Genomic DNA, 17,011 nt, shown 5'->3' with positions numbered 1-17,011 from the left:
TCATCAACCTGCAGAAGGTTGTCGGTAAGGCCAGGACACATGGTCCTCACATTCCAGCTTGTGATGCGAAGGACTGGTGTCTTCTTTGTTGAGTTTGTTTTTCTTGGTGCATAGATTATCAATGCGTCTGTTGAGAGATGACTCTCCAAGCTCCAAGCACCCATTGAAGCAAGCAGGTCGTGGCTTCACAGCACCTAACTGACTGGGGGCTGCCCAGCTTGGAATGAATGGTAGCTATCCAATGAGACACTAAGAGCTCTCCCACTGTCCGAAGTAACCCCTGGCGCTCATACTCTACACCAATTGAATGAGAGCTTATAATCAGTAACTGTTTATTCCCGGGTTGTGCTCATGTTTAACCACGAAGCTGGAGTGTCCTCTCCAGGGCACAGGCCTGGGCAAACAGTATGGAGACCCTGACCATCAGGACCCCCTCTCAGCATTGCTCGTATTGTCCAAAGGAAAGGAAAAACCAGTACTGTTTGTTACCAGTTCTGTTGTAGGAGTTGCTGGAAAACTGCCTGATAAGTCACAGGGAACCAACCCCATGACTCCACTCCGGATTAACTGTCCAGGTTTACTGCCTCAGCCTTCTTATTTATTTATTTAGAGATACAGTACTGAAACAGGTCCTTCCAGCCCACCGAGTCTGTACCAACCATCAACCACCCACTTATACTAATCCTACATTAATCCCATATTCCTACCACATCCCCTCACTTCCCCTACCACCTACCTACACTAGGGGCAATTTACAATGGCCAATTTACCTGTCAACCTGCAAGTCTTTGGTTTGGGAGGAAACCAGAGCACCCGGCAGAAACCCACGCAGTCACAGGGAGAACTTGCAAACTCTGCACAGGCAGTACCCAGAATCGAACGCGGGTCACTAGAGGTGTGAGGCTGCGGTGCTAACCACTGCGCCACTGTGTCTTCTCCAGACACCCCTTGAGAAGTGAGACTTTTTGCCCAGAGACGGGGCTCTGTTTCTTGGCATCAGGATGGAACCACACACCAGTGGGCCTGTATGACATGCACAAGGATATCACACACTGCCCCATCTCTGGTACAGATCAGAGTCAGACACTGAACAGATTGCAACCCACAAGGACATCACAACCTTCCCGCTCTCTGGGAGAGGTCAGTGTGATACACCAAACAAACAGCACCCCACAGGGACCTCATAAATGCCACGTCCCTGTGACAGATCAAGGTCAGACACTGCAAATATTGCAACCACAGGAACATCACAAATTGCCCCATCCCTCGGACAGCTCGGGGTTTGACATTGAACATATTGCAACAACAAGGACATTGCTGTATTACTCCCTCCATTCTGAAAAACAAGCATTCACCCTACTTTTTACCCTGCAGCCAATTTTGGATCCACACTGCCACTGCCCCTTTAATCCCATCTGCTTGAATTTTGTTAGCAAGTCATAGAGAGATGCAAAACTGAAACAGGCACTCCGGCCCACTGAGTCTGTGCTGACCAACCACCACCCATTTATAGTAATCCTACACCATAATCCCATATTCCCTACCACATCCCCACCATTCTCTTACCTACACGAGGAGCAATTTACAACAGCCAATTTGCCTATCAACCTGCAGTCTTTGCTTGTGGGAGGAAACCGGAGCACCCAGCAGAAACACACACAGTCACAGGGAGAACTTGCAAACTCTGCACAGGCAGTACCCAGAACTGAACCTGGGGTGCGAGAGCTGTGAGGTTGCAGTGCCAACCACTGTGCCATTGTGCTGCCCCAAGTCTAGTTTATTGTACCTTTTCAAACACAATTTTGACGTCCAGACACGTACCATTAACCTCACCACCCTCGTCAACTCTCTCTGAAACTTCATCAAAGAAATTAATTCATTAATTATTTCAGACACAATCTTCTGTTAACCAATCTGTACTGGCTGTCATTTATCAGCCCATGTTCTACCAAGTGACAGTTAATTTCCTCCTGGATAATTGTCTCTAAAAGATTCCCCACCACCGACATTAGACTAATTGGTCTGTAGTTCCTGGGTTTATCTCTCTTTTTAAACAGGGCTGTAATATTCACAACCCTTGCAGACTTATCTTTTAATTCTGCAAAGTCTATTGCAGACAATCACTTTGGGCATGACTTTAACCAATTAAAGCAACAGGATACTTGATTAATAAGTCCAGAACTTTTATTGAGAGTAAAATAGTACTTAATAATTGAAAGTAAAATTATACTTAACAAACTTGGGGAATATAACTTTACAGCTCTGGGGACTGGTCGAGCTTGGTCTCAGAGTGTCACGGTCCTCTTTGTCCAGTCGAGATCCCTCGTCAGATGGAGAACTTGGTTGATGATCTGAGTCTTTACCCCTGAGACCTTCTAGTGTTCCTGCACACTGAAACCTTACAAGATCCCTACTTTTAACCCCTGGATGGCCATCACACCACCATGTAAAATAATAATTGGTCCTAACTGTTGCTAGGTACATTTAATTGGTTCTTAATAATGTCTTCCACTAACAGTCACCTGTCCTCAGAATCTCAGACATGAGTACAATGGAGTGGTTTCACACTGTCTCCCAATCTGATCTGAAACAAGTTTCCTGTCCATTAAATCTAGACTCTTGAAGGTCACGATGTACCACACCATGGGTTTTATCAGGGGTCCGAGAAAGGTCCATTGTTTGAATACATTTAGCTGAAACTGTCCTTTCCCACACAGACACAGAAACTCACAGTAATTAGATTGAACTAACTTTAAATGAAAACCCATTCTCTCTAAAATGTTTATTGATTCATTAATTATAACTCAATCAAGATTCATTACTTTTACAATCATCTGTTTCAGGATGGGTAGCTACTCATTAATTATACAGGATATAAACGTTAGTACTGAACACAAAATGGTTCCTTTGGTCATGTGTTCATTATAAAATGGCTTTCTTAACGTTGTTAGTTATGACAATGGATACATGATAAAAATGGTCAAGTTAAACTGAGATCGAACTACCCAAGCTTACCTCCATCCTCCAGTCCTCTGGCATCATTCCCATATTCAAGGAGGATTGAAAGATTGTGGTTCGAGTCTCTGCTATTTCCACCCTGACTTCCCTCAGCAACCCAGCATGCAGCCCATCCAGACCGGGTGACTTTTCTACTGTGAGCACTGCAAACCTTGTAATTGTCTCCTCTTTAACTATTTTCATTCCCTCCAAATTCTCCACTTCCTCCTCCTTTACTGTGACATTTGCAGCACAATTGTTTGTTTTGTGATGACAGATGAAATGTACTTAATTATTACCTCAGCCACACCCTCTGCCTCCACAGGATCTCCTTATTGACCCACCCTTTCATTGACTGTCCATATGTTGGTAAAAGACTTCAGTGTTCCCAGTTATGTGACCTGCTAATCGTTTCTCATACATTCTCTTGCTGATCTCATTTCCTTTTTCAGCTCTCCTCTGTACTTTCTGTATTCTGCTTGTTTCTCTACTGCAGATGAATCCTCACATGATTTTTCAGTGAATGGTTTTTGAACTATTTTGTAAAAGGATTTAGTTTTGTAAATTTCTCCCTCGCTCCCCTCATGGTCAGGCAGAAAGTTTAACTGCTGTGTTTTCAAACAGCAACAGCTTTATTTGAAAAGCCATTGGGACAGGATTCCGGGTTTTAATCCAGTCACAAATCTGGTTCTGATGTCTTGTGGCTCCAGCTGTCACATGACCTGTCAGAGGATGACCTCATAATTGACCCAGTCATGGAGCTGTGGGTTGATGTTTAAATTGCTTCAAAATAATTTTCCAGAAGGACAATCAAAATGAATCGATATGTAAAAGGTAGATTTTGTGAATTTGTGCTCCCAGTGGAAATTCCTGCAGAGTCTGCTGGTTTTCATATCCCCAATTCCCCACAGGAAGCTCTGTGCTCGGAGTCTGTATTCATTACATCAACATTATACAGAATCATTTCATGGGAGACCCCAGTGTGAATTGTAGACAGGTGGGTCAGTTTTAACTTTCAAAGTAACACAGAAGCAAAATACTGCTGATACTGGAAATCTGAAATAAAAACAGAAAATGCTGGAAATACTCAGCAGGTCTGGCAGCATCTGTGGAGAGAGAGACAGAGTTAACTTTTCAGATCTGTGACCTTTCATCAGAAAAGAGCTGAAATTGTCTGAGGGACTGCGATTGTGGAATCAATTTCAGGGTCAAAGACATTGTACTTGGTTAGGATAGGAAGATGGAGATTATTAAGTACAGTGCAAAAATATAGATGCTTTTACATTATTTTAATCAAAATTGATTTAAACTTTGTGATCATGAATCCTATCTTTTGATCACAATGACACTGATAACAAGGGAAAAAGCAAGACTTGCATTTCACGACCACAGGACATTGCAAAGCCTTTTACAGCCAATGAAGGAAGGACTTTTAAAGTGTAGTCACTCAACAGTACAATAGAGTACCCTACAATAAAGATGGATAAGATTCTCACCACACAACTGCCAGACAATGACCATCCCAAACAAGAGAGAATCTAACCATCTCCCTTTGACATTCAATGGCATTACCATCGCTGAATCCCCCACTCTCAACAACCTGGGGGTTACCATTGAGCAGAAACTGAACTGCAGTAGCCATATAAATATTATGGCTACAAGAGCAGGTCAGAGACTAGGAATCCTGCGGCAAGTAACTCACGTCCTGACTCCCCAAAGCCTGGACATTAGTCAGGGGTATGATGGAATACTCTCCACTTGTCTGGCTGGGTGCAGCTCCAACAATACTCAAGAAACTCAACAGGACAAAGCAGCCCGCTTGATTGGCACCCCATTTACAACATTCATGCCCTCCATCACTGGCACACAGTGGCAGCAGTGTGTACCATCCACAAGATGCACTGCAGCAATGTGCCAAGGCTCCTGAGACAGCACCTTCCAAACCCGCGACCTTTATCACCTAGAAGGACAAGGGCAGCAGATGCATGGGAACACCACAACCTGCAAGTTCCCCTCCAAGCCACACACCATCCTGAATTGTAACTGTATCACCGTTCCTTCACTGTTGCTGGGTCAAAATCCTGGAACTCTCTTCATAACAGCAGCACATGGACTGCAGTGGTTCAAGAAGGCAGCTCAGCACCACCTTCTCAAGGCAATTAGGGATGGATAATAAATGCTGGCCTAGCCAGCGACACCCACCTCCCATGAATGAATTAAAAAAATGATAATATCCTGTAATCCTCCAAAGTAGAAAATACAGATGGAAATGAAAAATAATAAAACACAGTCAGCATGGATTTCATAAAGAAAGACTTGATGAACCTTATCTTTGAAAAATCAACAGCAAGAGTAATATAGCAGATGTAGAAGAGTTTAAGTTAATGAAGCCTCATCCATTTATGTGCTTGAACCATCAAATTGTGGGTTAACAAACAAACATACTAACTGACAGAGCTGCATGTTGTGCTTTCTAAATTACCCTAAAGTAGGGTGTTAATGAGTTAAAGCTTCAGGTTGCTGCAACCAGAATAGCCATTGTCCACTATCAGTTTTACTGTTATAAATAAAGGGTAGAACATTCATTGTGAATCTATAGAAACAGTCTGGTCCTGCACACTGCAGACACATCCACGTCATCACCAACCAGCTCTCCTATAATTGGTGCAGTTATTTGACTTTGCCCCATTCGCTCCATGGAATTACTTTTAAAAGATTTTAAATTACAAGCAGTTTTGTTAATGTTCAGCCTTTGAGAAGAAATCATTCCCTGGCCACAGTGGAGACAGCATTGAATATAAAACAGTAGACTACCAGGTAACACAGTGAAAGCTGATCAGCTAATCTATAATTACTTACATTTCTTAATTTTGCTCTTGCTATTCGGTTTTTCATCATTTTGAGCTCCTGACTGTGGATATTATTGTGATTAAATGTGAAAAGATGCACTGTGTCTCAGCCCCGGTATATTGGCTCTTTCTCTGTACAGTGCTGTATACACTCAGATACTGACAGTGTCTCTCCCTCCCTCAACTTTCCAGCCCTGACGGTGCAGAAAGCGCTGCTCAAAGTTACACATTCTGACTATTTGCAGTTGATTAGTGAGAGATTATTAACGTATCCTTCTGCAGCGCTGCCTCGGTTAATAATAGTAGATCTAAGCCACATTTCAGATACAGAAACAGATGCATCAATTATTCACTCTTTCCCAGAGTGAGTGAGGCCAGGACAAGCAGCAACATTCCGGCCCCACACTCTGCAATTACCCAGCACCAGTGGAAAGCAGTGAATACAGATTCAATCAGTGGGTTAATGTCCATTACAGGGATGCAAGATTCCACAGCCCAGGATAAACATCCCCATACACCGAGAACAAGCTCAGGAAAACCCGGGGGAGTTAATATCCCAGTCACTGAGCATTCCAGCAACATTGAATAAGTTCCTGAACTGAGTGAACCTTTCAAAGTACAGAAGTGCGGACGAGGTCAAAAAGGTCTGAACAGTTGAGGTGACTGAGCGGTTTCAGCTTCTCTGTTTAGGTTGCAGCTTTCACTGGAGGCATGTGTTTAAATCCCACTTCTGACAACTTGATTTTCAGTTACTTTGCAGAGCTTCCTTGAAGGTTTGAGGTAGAGTAAATACTGAGGAACTGTTTCTAACTGCTGAAAGGTCAACAACCGAAGGTTATAGATTTAAGGTGACTCACAAAACCAGAAGGAACTTGAGGAAAAATCGATTTCTGAAACATGTGGTTAGGATTTCAGTTATGTGGATAGATTGGAGAAGCTGGGGTTGTTCTCTTCAGAGAGGAGATATGATAGAGGTGTTCACAATCATGAGGGGTCGTGACAGACCAGATAGAAATTGTTGGTAGAAGGATTGAGACTCAGGTAAAAGCTGTGGCTCAGTTGGTCACACTCACCTCGAAATCACAAGCTTCTGGGTTCAGATTTCACAGCTGACACTCCAGTGCAGCACTGAGTGTGTTGAAGGTGCTGCCTTTCAGGTGTGATGTTAAACCAAGACCTGGTCTGCATGTTTGGGTGAATGTAAAAGATCCCATGCTGCAATTTCAAACAAGTGAAGAGCAATTCTCCCTGGTGTTGTGATCAATATTTGCCCCTCAATCAGATCAGTTGGTCATTATCACATTGCGGTTTGTGGGTATTAGCTGCTGCATTTCTGACATTAAAACAGTGATAACACTTCAAAAGTATTTCATTGTCTACAAAGTGCTTTGATATGTCCAGTGGTCTTGAAAGGTGCTATATAAATGCAAGTCTTTTCTTTCTTTATCACAACACATTGCTGTGTAAACAATGGTTCTTCATGTCACCTCTGGTTCTTCTGCCAATCACCTGATATCTGTGTCCTCTGCTTACTGACCCTTTTACTACTGGAAACAGTTTCTCCTGATTTAAACTATTGAAGAACTTCATGACTTTGAACAAATGTGTCAAATCTTTTCTGAATTTTCTCTGCTGCAAGGAGAACAACCCCAGCTTCTCCAATCTCTCCACATAACTGAAATCCCTCACCCTGCTACCATTGTGGTAAATCTCTTTTTTATTCTTTCATGGGATGTGGGCACTGCTGACACAATGTGATTCCTATCAACGGAGCGGCCCGCTGACATCATCGGGCTGTGCCAAGCTGTGCATAGGCACAGCTACATCTTGCCAGGATTAAGTGGCACATGTGGAGGATGATGTCATTGCGCAGCGCCAACATCATCGCAGATCCGCGCTTGGTCCATCTTCGCACATGTGCGCTAAAGCGTCATCAGGTATCCAGCCCCTCACTCAGCTGGAGGAAGCGGCTGAATAGGAGACTTTGAGGCTGGAGCTCTCCCCCGTCGGCAACTCGCTCCAGGCCTCGACGCTTCCTCCCCTCAGCCGCTCGCTGTACACCTCGATGCTCCCCTGGACAATTGTTCCCCACTCGCGTCATCCAGCTCTATGGCCGCTTGCTCTCTGCCCCCCAACCCACGCTCCAGCCGCCAGCTCTAGGCCATGCCACTTCCCTCCTCTAGGCCACTCACTACTCACTCCTACGTCACACTTTGCAGCCCACCTTGCTTCTTCGGGCGGCGCGTGGAGACTGGACAAACGTGGGAGCAAGTGGCCGACAGAAGGGAAGCAGCGCAGCCTAGAGCTAGTGGCTGGAGGGGAGGGGGGTGGGGAGTGAGCGAACGACTGGAGAATGGGGTGACATGATCGGGAGACAATCGGCCAGGGAAGTAGGGGGGGGGGAGCAGCGAGGTCTGGAGCGAGCGACTATGGAGGGTGGAAGCGGCCGGTGCAAAGCAGGGGGAGAAAGCGAGTTGTGCCACCTAGTGGTTGCGTTGTCAGCAAACGCAGCCTTTATTGTCCATCCTTAATTGCCCTTGAGAAGGTGGTGGTGAGCTGCCTTTTTGGAGCTGCTGCAGTCCATGTGTTGTACGTAAACCCACAGTGCTGTTAGGAAGGGAGTTCCAAGATTTTGATCCCGTGACAGTGAAGGAATGGTGATATAGTTCCCAGTCAGGACAGCGTGTAACTTGGAGGGGAGCTTGCAGATGGTGGTGTTCCCATTCATCCAATGTCCTTCTAGGTGGTCGAGGTTGGGGGTTTGGAAGGTGCTGTCGAAGGAGGCTTGGTGAGTTGCTGTAGTGCATCTTGTAGATGGTACACACTGCTGCCACTGTTCACTGGTGGTGCAGGAAGTGAATATTTAAAGTAGTGGATGGAGTGCTGATCAAGTGATCTGCTTTGTCCTGGATGGTGTTGAGTTTCTTTGGTGTTGTTGGAGCTCCACTCATCCAGGCAAGTGGGGAGTATTACATCACACTGCTGACTTGTGCCTTGCAGATGGTGGACAGGAGGTGAGTTACTTGCAGCAGAATTCCCAGCCTCTGACCTGCTCTTGTAGCTACGGTATTTATATGACTGATCCTATTCAGTTTCTGCTCATTGGAAACCCCCCGGATGTTGATTGTGAAGGATTCAGCAATGGTAATGTCATTGACTGTCAAGAGGAGATGGTTAGATTCACTCTTGTTGGAAGTGGTCATTGCCTGGCATTTTTGTGGCGTGCATGTTACTTGCCACTTATCAGTCCAAGCCCAATCTTGCCCAGGTCTCTCTACATGTGGACACGGACTGCTTCAGTATCTGAGGAGTTACTAATGCAACTGAACATTTTGCAATCATCAGTGAACATTTCCACTTCTGATCTTATGATGGAAGGAAGTTTATTGATTCTAGACAGATACATGAATGGGCAGGAAGAAAAGAGATACAGACCCTTAGAAAATAGGCGACATGTTTAGATAGAGGATCTGGATCGGCGCAGGCTTGGAGGGCCGAAGGGCCTGTTCCTGTGCTGTAATTTTCTTTGTTCTTTGTTTGTTCTTTGATGAAGCAACTGAAGACGGTTGGGGCCGAGGACACTACCCTGAGGAACTCCTGAGCGATGTCTGGTACTGAGATGATTGGCCACCAACAACCAGCACCATATTCCTTTGCGCAAGGTATGACTCCAACCAGTGGAGATTTTTCTCCTTGATTGCCATTGACTTCAATTTTGTAAGGGCTCCTTGATGCCCTTGGCAAGAGCAGTCACTGTCACCTCACCTCACCTCCTGAATTCAACTCTTCTGTCCATATTTGGGCCAAGGCCATAATGAGGTCAGGAACTAAGTGGCCCTGGCGGAACCCAAAATGAGCATTGGTGACTAGGTTATGGCTGTGTAAGTGCTGCTTGATAGCACTGTCAACGACACCTTCCATCACATTACTGATGATCAAGAGGAGGCTGATCGGGCAGGAATTGACCGGGTTGGATTTGTCCTGCCTTTTGTATACAGAACATACCTGGGCAATTTTCCACATTGCTGGGTAGATGCCAGTGTTGTAGCTTGGCGGTCGGTGTGGCTAGTTCTGGAGCACAAGTCTTCAGCACTGCAGCCAGGATGTTGTCAGTATCCAGAGCCTTCAGCCATTTCTTGATATCATGTGGAGTGAAGTGGATTTAGCTGAAGATTGGCACCTGCGATGCTGGGGACCTCAGGAGGAGGCCGAGATTGATCATCTACTTGGCACTTCTGGCTGAAGATGGTTGCAAATGATTCAACCTTGTATTTTACACTGATATACTGGTCTCCCTTATCATTAAGGATGGGGATATTTGTGGAGCCTCGTCCTCCTGTTAATTGTTTAATTATCCACCACCATTCAGGACTGGATGTGGCAGGACTGCAGAGCTTTGATCTGATCTGTTGGTTGTGAGATCACTCAGCTCAGTCTATTGCATGCTGCTTCCGCTATATGACATGCAAGTAATCCTGTGTTGTCGCTTCACTCATTTTTAGGTCTGCTTGGTGCTGTTCCTGACATGCCCTCCTCCACACTTCATTGAACCACTATTGCTCCCTTGGCTTGATGGTAATGGTAGAGTGAGGGATATGCCAGGCCATGAGGTAACATATTGTGTTTAAATACAATTCTGCTGCTGCTGATGACCCACAGTGCCTCATGGATGTCCAGTTTAGAGCTGCCAGATCTGTTCATTTCTTCCCTCAGATATAATTGAAAAAAAAATTCTGAAGAAATGCATGAACTAAATAAAAAGGAGAGAGAAATAAATACTGACAAAATGGATGGCAGAATTTGGAAGGTAAAAATATTTCAGTTTTATTATTGATGAGTGAGAGGAATATATCACACTTTGGGGCTTCTGGAAGTGGATTTACTGATAATATGAGGAATTGATAGGAAGCTGCTTCATAGTTGGTGGAACAAATTCCCGCCCTTGGGGTGGAGCCAAAAGCTGCATCTGTCCAATAACAGACAGAGTAGAAGTACTGTATCAGGCCTTGTTAACTCAGTTGGTAGAGCATGGGACTTTTAATCTCAGGGTCTTGGATTTGAGACCCTTGTTGTGTGGTTGTTCTTCCCTTTTTCAGTCTTCATCAGCAGAGAATTCAAGGAGTGGTTGAAATTAAATTCAACAACATCACCAGATTTCAACTACTCCCATCCCGCCCCCTCCCAGTGTAGTTGACAGGACTCTCAACCTCTGCCTTCCCCCTTCCCCTCCCTCCCAGATCTGCGACAGGGTTCCCTTTGTCCTCACTTTCCACCCCACCTGCCTCCACATCTAAAGGATCATCCTCCACCATTTCCGCCACCTCCAGCGTGATGCCACCACCAAACGCATCCTCCCCTCCCCTGTCAGCATTCCGAAGGGATTGTTCCCTCCTCGACATCCTGGTCCACTCCTCCATTACCCCCAATACCTCGTCCCCTTCCCAAGGCACCTTCCCATGCAATCGCAGGAGATATAATACCTGCCCTTTTCCCTCCTCTCTGCTCATTATCTAAAGCCCCAAACACTCCTTTCAGGTGAAGCAGCGATTTACTTGTACTTCTTTCAATTATGTATACTGTATTCAATGCTCACAATGCGGGCTCCTCTAAACTGGGGAGACCAAACGGAGATTAGATGGAACACCTCTGCTCAGGCCGAAAGCATGATCCTGAGCTTCGGGTTGCTTGCCATTTCAACACTCTCCCCTGCTCTCATGTCAACATTTCTGTCTTTGGCCTGTTCCAGTGTTCCAGTGAAAATCAACCCAAGCTCGAGGAGCAGCACCTGACCTTTTGATTCGGCAGTCTACAGCCTTGTGAATTGAACATTGTGTTCAATAACATCAGAGCATGACTGGTGTCAGGCAACCACAAGCATTAACACACTCTTTGCCTTTGTCCCAGGACAGCTTTGTTATTTAATCTCTCCTTCCCTCTGCACTATCAAACACCTTCCCCTTTGTTCTCTCCCACATGCCCCTCCCCGTCACTTGTTTAAAACCTAATTCTTTTCTAACCTGTGTCAGTTCTGATGAAAGGTCACAGACCAGAAACGTTAACTCTGTTTCTCTCACCACAGATGCTGCCAGAGCTATTGAGTATTTCCAGCACTTTTTGTTTTTATTTCAGATTTCCAGCATCTGCAGTATTTTGCTTTTATTGTGTCAGAAAGTATTTCCTTGATTCAGGACTCTTACCTCTCTCCAGAATCTCTCTGCTAAAGATTGAACTTTATCTCATTTCACTCACAGCTCAGGGTCAGTGTGGCACAGTGGGACTTCTGGCTGTGTCCCACTTCACAATCCCTCAGTACTGAGAAAACAATGGGGAATGTTACTCACATGTTGTGTTCTGTAACGTTTTACAAACACTTTAATGTAAATATTGTCTTCCAAAGCAGTGACAGAATGGTGGCTTTAGTGTGTTGTTGAAATAGCTTTGTTGAGTTCGTGCTGTACTAACAGTTAAACAGTTCTTGGTTCAATACCAGGTTTTGGCACTTTCAAACTCTCCTGTGTATTTTTCTTTGGCTCCAATTGTCAAGCTGCATGATTTACTCTGAAATTAGCACCAGAGAACCAAGGCACCAGCGAGCATGAGGAGCTGAAATTAGCACAGATCAAATCCACTTAATATTTCTGACTGAAGATGGTTGCAAATGCTTCAGCTTCATCTTTTGCACTGACGTGCTCAGCACCACCATCATTGAGGATGTGAATGTTTTTGGAGCCTCCTCATCTTGTTAGTTATTTAATTATCCACCACCATTCACGACTGGATGTGGCAGGACTGTAGAGCTGTGATCTGATCCTGAGGGAGATATCCGTGTGTGGTGTGGCGGGACGTATCGAGAGTGATCCTGAAGAGGGTGTCCGAGCCTGGAGTGGAAGCTTTCCGTGGAGGTACAGGAGTAGGTCATTCAGCCCCAGTGTTTTATAAAGGTTTAGCATAACTTATTTGCTTTTACTCTATGCCTCTATTAATAAAGCCAAGTGTCCTGTTTGCTCTTAGCAACCTTTTCAAACCTTGATCAAAAAAGATTGGTGTACATTGTCTCATTCTTCCTCCCAAACTGTATCACTTCACAAGTCTCTGTGTAAAATTTTATCTGTTGTGTGAAAGCCCATTTTACCAGTGTGTTTAAGTTCCTCTGAAGAGTGTTACTGTCACTGGCATAGGATGAAATTCACGAGCATTCTTTGATGCTATCTCCGTGGAAAGAGCAATCTTACACACTAGCTCAAATTGGGATTTTGTGTGTTTAGTATCTTTCCTCATCCACCAATATAAGCAGAAATCTGTCTCATAATGTACGGTCTAAGAATGTGCCAATGTTGCAATGTGGTGATAAATTCTTCAGTGTCACAATGTACTCACCAACTGTTTCACTACTTTTCTGATTTCTGGATCCAAGTTTGCAGCTTTCCGCGATCTCTAGTGGCTTAGGGTTGAGCCTCACGTCAACGAAGAAACGGAAAATTATGATTTAAAGATTACACTGTCAATCATTCACATCTCTGTCTTCTCCTGAACTTCGAGTTCAAATTTGTTTGTGAAGTTGATTCACACGTTAAGACAGCACAGTCTTTGTCTTTGTGAAGGAAGTGATTTGGGAATGGCTGGTTGAAACTGTCCCTTCTTGCACAGAAATTCATTGCAAATACTTGATCACTCACAATTTCCTTGAGAGGAATTTGTTCACAATCGCATTCGACACAGAAACGGCCTCAGCATTAATCTCACTGAAGCAGAATGTGACCGTGTTGTTTGTTTCAGAATGTTGTTGCCGTTATTTGTCGCTTTTAACCAAGACTGGGAGACAGGGCAAGGTTGATCCGAGGTTGGAATATATTATCATTCAGGAGCAAGAAAAATCAAAAGGAACAAAATAAGAAATCCCAGTCTCCGGATTTGAGAATCTGTAGTTCCGCTTTGGGAAAGTGAATCAGAGCAGAATGAAGGGTGAACTGTCCAGAAGAGATGAAGACACAGCTCAGTCAATACGTTCCCCTGGTTTATGATGCTGGAACATTCCTCACACAGAAATGATTCAACCCAATGACAAACATTCTTCCAGCTGATAATTTATGCTACTGATTTCAGGACTGTCTCATGTGGTTACCGAGTGACGACGAGAAGATATTAAACTTTGTTCTATTCAATCTAGCTGTGATAAAGTTTGAATTTTTCTCCCTTTTATAAACAGTATTTGAAGGGTCTCGGTAACAATGTTCAGTGTTGATGAGAGTGGGGTCTGGGTGAGAAGCTGCTGAGTGTGACAGGGTCAGGACTGGATGCAGGAAGTTCTCTGACAGTCTCCCTCTATCTCTCTAATGGGTTTGAGTTGATTTACGACTGGTAGCTTTTATTTTACTTTTCTTATTTAGAGATATAGCCCCTTCGGCCCACCGAGTCTGTGCCAACCAGCAACCACCCATTTATACTAATCCTACATTAATCCCATATTCTCTACCACATCCCCACCATTCTCCTACCACGTACCTACACTAGGGACAATTTACAATGGCCAATTTACCTATCAACCTGCAAGTCTTTTGGAGGTGGGAGGAAACCAGAGCACCCGGCGGAAACCCACACAGACATAGGGAGAACTTGCAAACTCCACACAGGCAGTACCCAGAACTGAATCCTGGTCGCTGGAGCTGTGAGGCTGCGGTGCTGCGGTGCTAACCATTGCGCCACTCTGCTGCTGTTGGTGTTTTGATAAATGAAGGAAGTTCCCTCCACCCATTTTTTTTGGACAGACAGTGTGGTATAAGGATGTAAAGGGTTAATGCTGAAGATAGTGGGATCAACCCCTCCCACTGTCAGAGTGATGATAGAACAGTCACATGAGATGAAGTTTTGGAGAAGAGAGAGCAGCACCAAGGATGCTAGCTTAGCAGGCTTGATGAGTGTGTATAGAGTATTGTGCAAATTAGAAAAGAGTTCTTAGTTCTTTCAGCAGGAACTGTGTCCAGAAAATATCGAGAAACTCACAATTTTATTATTCAGGAGTCGGAACACAGATATTAATTCCAAGTGACAGTTCTGGGACCAATTAACAAAAAAAGTAGAGAATAATATTGCTCACTGATTGAAATCCCCTAGTGAGGAGACAGTTAAACAGGTGATGTTTTGGGGCATCCTTCGATCCAAGGTTTCAGCAACATTTAATCTCCCTTTTTGGTGAAATTCTCTGTTATTTGCAACTTTTTTTCATCAGCTTTGATGGGCGAGTGAAAAAACTGAAAAGATTGAACAGTTCCATCCTTTCTTTTCTTCCTTCTTCTCCTCTTTCCATCAGTTTCTCTTTTCTGTCCAGATCAATATAATGATGAGAATCCCAATTTAATCTGCTGTTTCTGGTGTTTTATCCATTCCAATCAAAATTTCAACATTCCAATCAAATCTATTTGTTATTCCACAGTGTCTCTCCATGTGTTTTATTCTGTTGTATTCTCTCACAGTCTGTTTGATGATCAATGTTACATCTCACTCTCTGTTCTGGTGAAGATCAGAAGCAGTGATATCTGTTTACACCACCCGACAAGTCGGCCTGATGCTGTGGCTCGCTGATCATGTGGGGTTAAAGCAATTCTTCCAGTCAGTTCGTTCAGTTTTCATTTCATGAGAAATTCGGTCATCATGACTTCATCAGTGACCGAATGGTTCAGGTGTCTGAGTGATGTTAATCATGATGTGATGAAATGATTGTATGTTCCAGTCTTTCCGTGGTGGGTTTTCACACTGAGTAGAAACGTGTTGGACATGGTCTGGAAATGTTTCACACTGCTCCATACACAACTTCATTTACTGACAGAAGATATATTTCCATCATTCCACAGCTGGCTGCACAGCCAGAAGCTGTGCTGAAGGTGACAGCTGTGTTTCTGCAACTGACAAGGTGGCCGAGAGGTTAAGGCGATGGACTGCTAATCCATTGTGCTTTGCACACGTGGGTTCGAATCTCAGCCTTGTCGCTAGTTTATGAGCTGTTTCGTGTATTACTTATGTTGGGTGAGCTTATGTGTCAAGTCAGCCTCGAAACCTGTTCTTGTCAATGTCCAGACAGTGATTCCAGAATTTGTTATACTTTATTAAAATTGAGACAGACAATTGGAATTCTTCACCCAAACTGCACTGGAATGAAGATCAAATAGGGATCACGAAACGGAGCAGGATTTTTCCTCCCCTCCTTCCTTCCATCATTACTTTCTCTGGATTTGCACCAAGTGAAAGACAAATGGAAAAAGCAAATGGCGAGGGAGCAGATGCAGAAAATTATCCTTTGGCAAGAAATGTATTTTCAAATCTTCTTGATAGATTAAGTGAGTGAGCAATGCTTTGGCAGATGGAGTTTAAAATGAGGGGTCATCTACTACCTACGATAGATCAGAGTGTTTTTTTGTAAGAGGTGAAATGTTAGAAACGGTTGAGGAGCAGAGACCCGAATACTGAATTGATAAAAGCTGGTAGAAAATAATGTGAAAAGTGAACAGAATCTGAAGTTTGGAACTCATGTTGTCGTGATATAAAGCTCTGTGCTCCTGAAGTATATGTCCAAGCCCAGATTGTGGGGAATCTGTGGAGAGTGATTTGGTTTTTATTCATTCTTGGGTGTGAGTATCGCTGATAAGGCTAGCATTTATTACCCATTCCTATTGCCGTTGAGAAGGTGGTGGAGAGCTGCCTTCTTGAACTGATGCAGTCCATATGGTGCAGGAACACCCACAGTGCTATTGGGGAGGGAGTTCCAGGATTGTGACCCAACAACAGTGAAGAAATGGCGATATCGTTCCAAGTCAAGATGGTGAGTGACTTGTAGGGGAACCTGCAGGTAGTGAGTTCCCATGCATCTGCTGCCCTTGTCCTTCGAGGTGGTAGTGGTCACGAGTTTGGAAGGTGCTGTTGAAGGATACTTGGCGAGTTGCTGCAGTGCATATGGAGATGGTACACACTGCAGCCACTGTTTACTGGTTGTGGAGGGATTGAATGTTTAAGGTGGCGGGTGAGGTGCCGATCAAGTGCGCTGCTTTGTCCTGGATGGTGTTGAGCTTCTTGAGTGTTGTTGAGTGGAATGTATTCCATCACACTCCTGACTTGTGCCTTGTAGATGGTGGACAGGATTTGGGGTGTCAGGAAGTGAGATACTTGCTGCAGAA

The 17,011-nt window shown here is 44.3% G+C and overlaps 1 non-coding gene across 1 annotated transcript; it reads left to right on the top strand.

Annotated features, from left to right (window-relative positions):
- Positions 1–15,747: 15,747 nt before the first annotated feature.
- Positions 15,748–15,829, top strand: trnas-gcu (transfer RNA serine (anticodon GCU)). Its single transcript has one exon. It is a non-coding gene; the product is annotated as a tRNA-Ser (tRNA).
- Positions 15,830–17,011: the final 1,182 nt, after the last annotated feature.

This window comes from Heterodontus francisci, unplaced genomic scaffold, assembly GCF_036365525.1.
Source record: "Heterodontus francisci isolate sHetFra1 unplaced genomic scaffold, sHetFra1.hap1 HAP1_SCAFFOLD_43, whole genome shotgun sequence".
Taxonomy (NCBI): domain Eukaryota; kingdom Metazoa; phylum Chordata; class Chondrichthyes; order Heterodontiformes; family Heterodontidae; genus Heterodontus; species Heterodontus francisci.
This window is presented reverse-complemented; position numbering and strand designations above follow the sequence as displayed.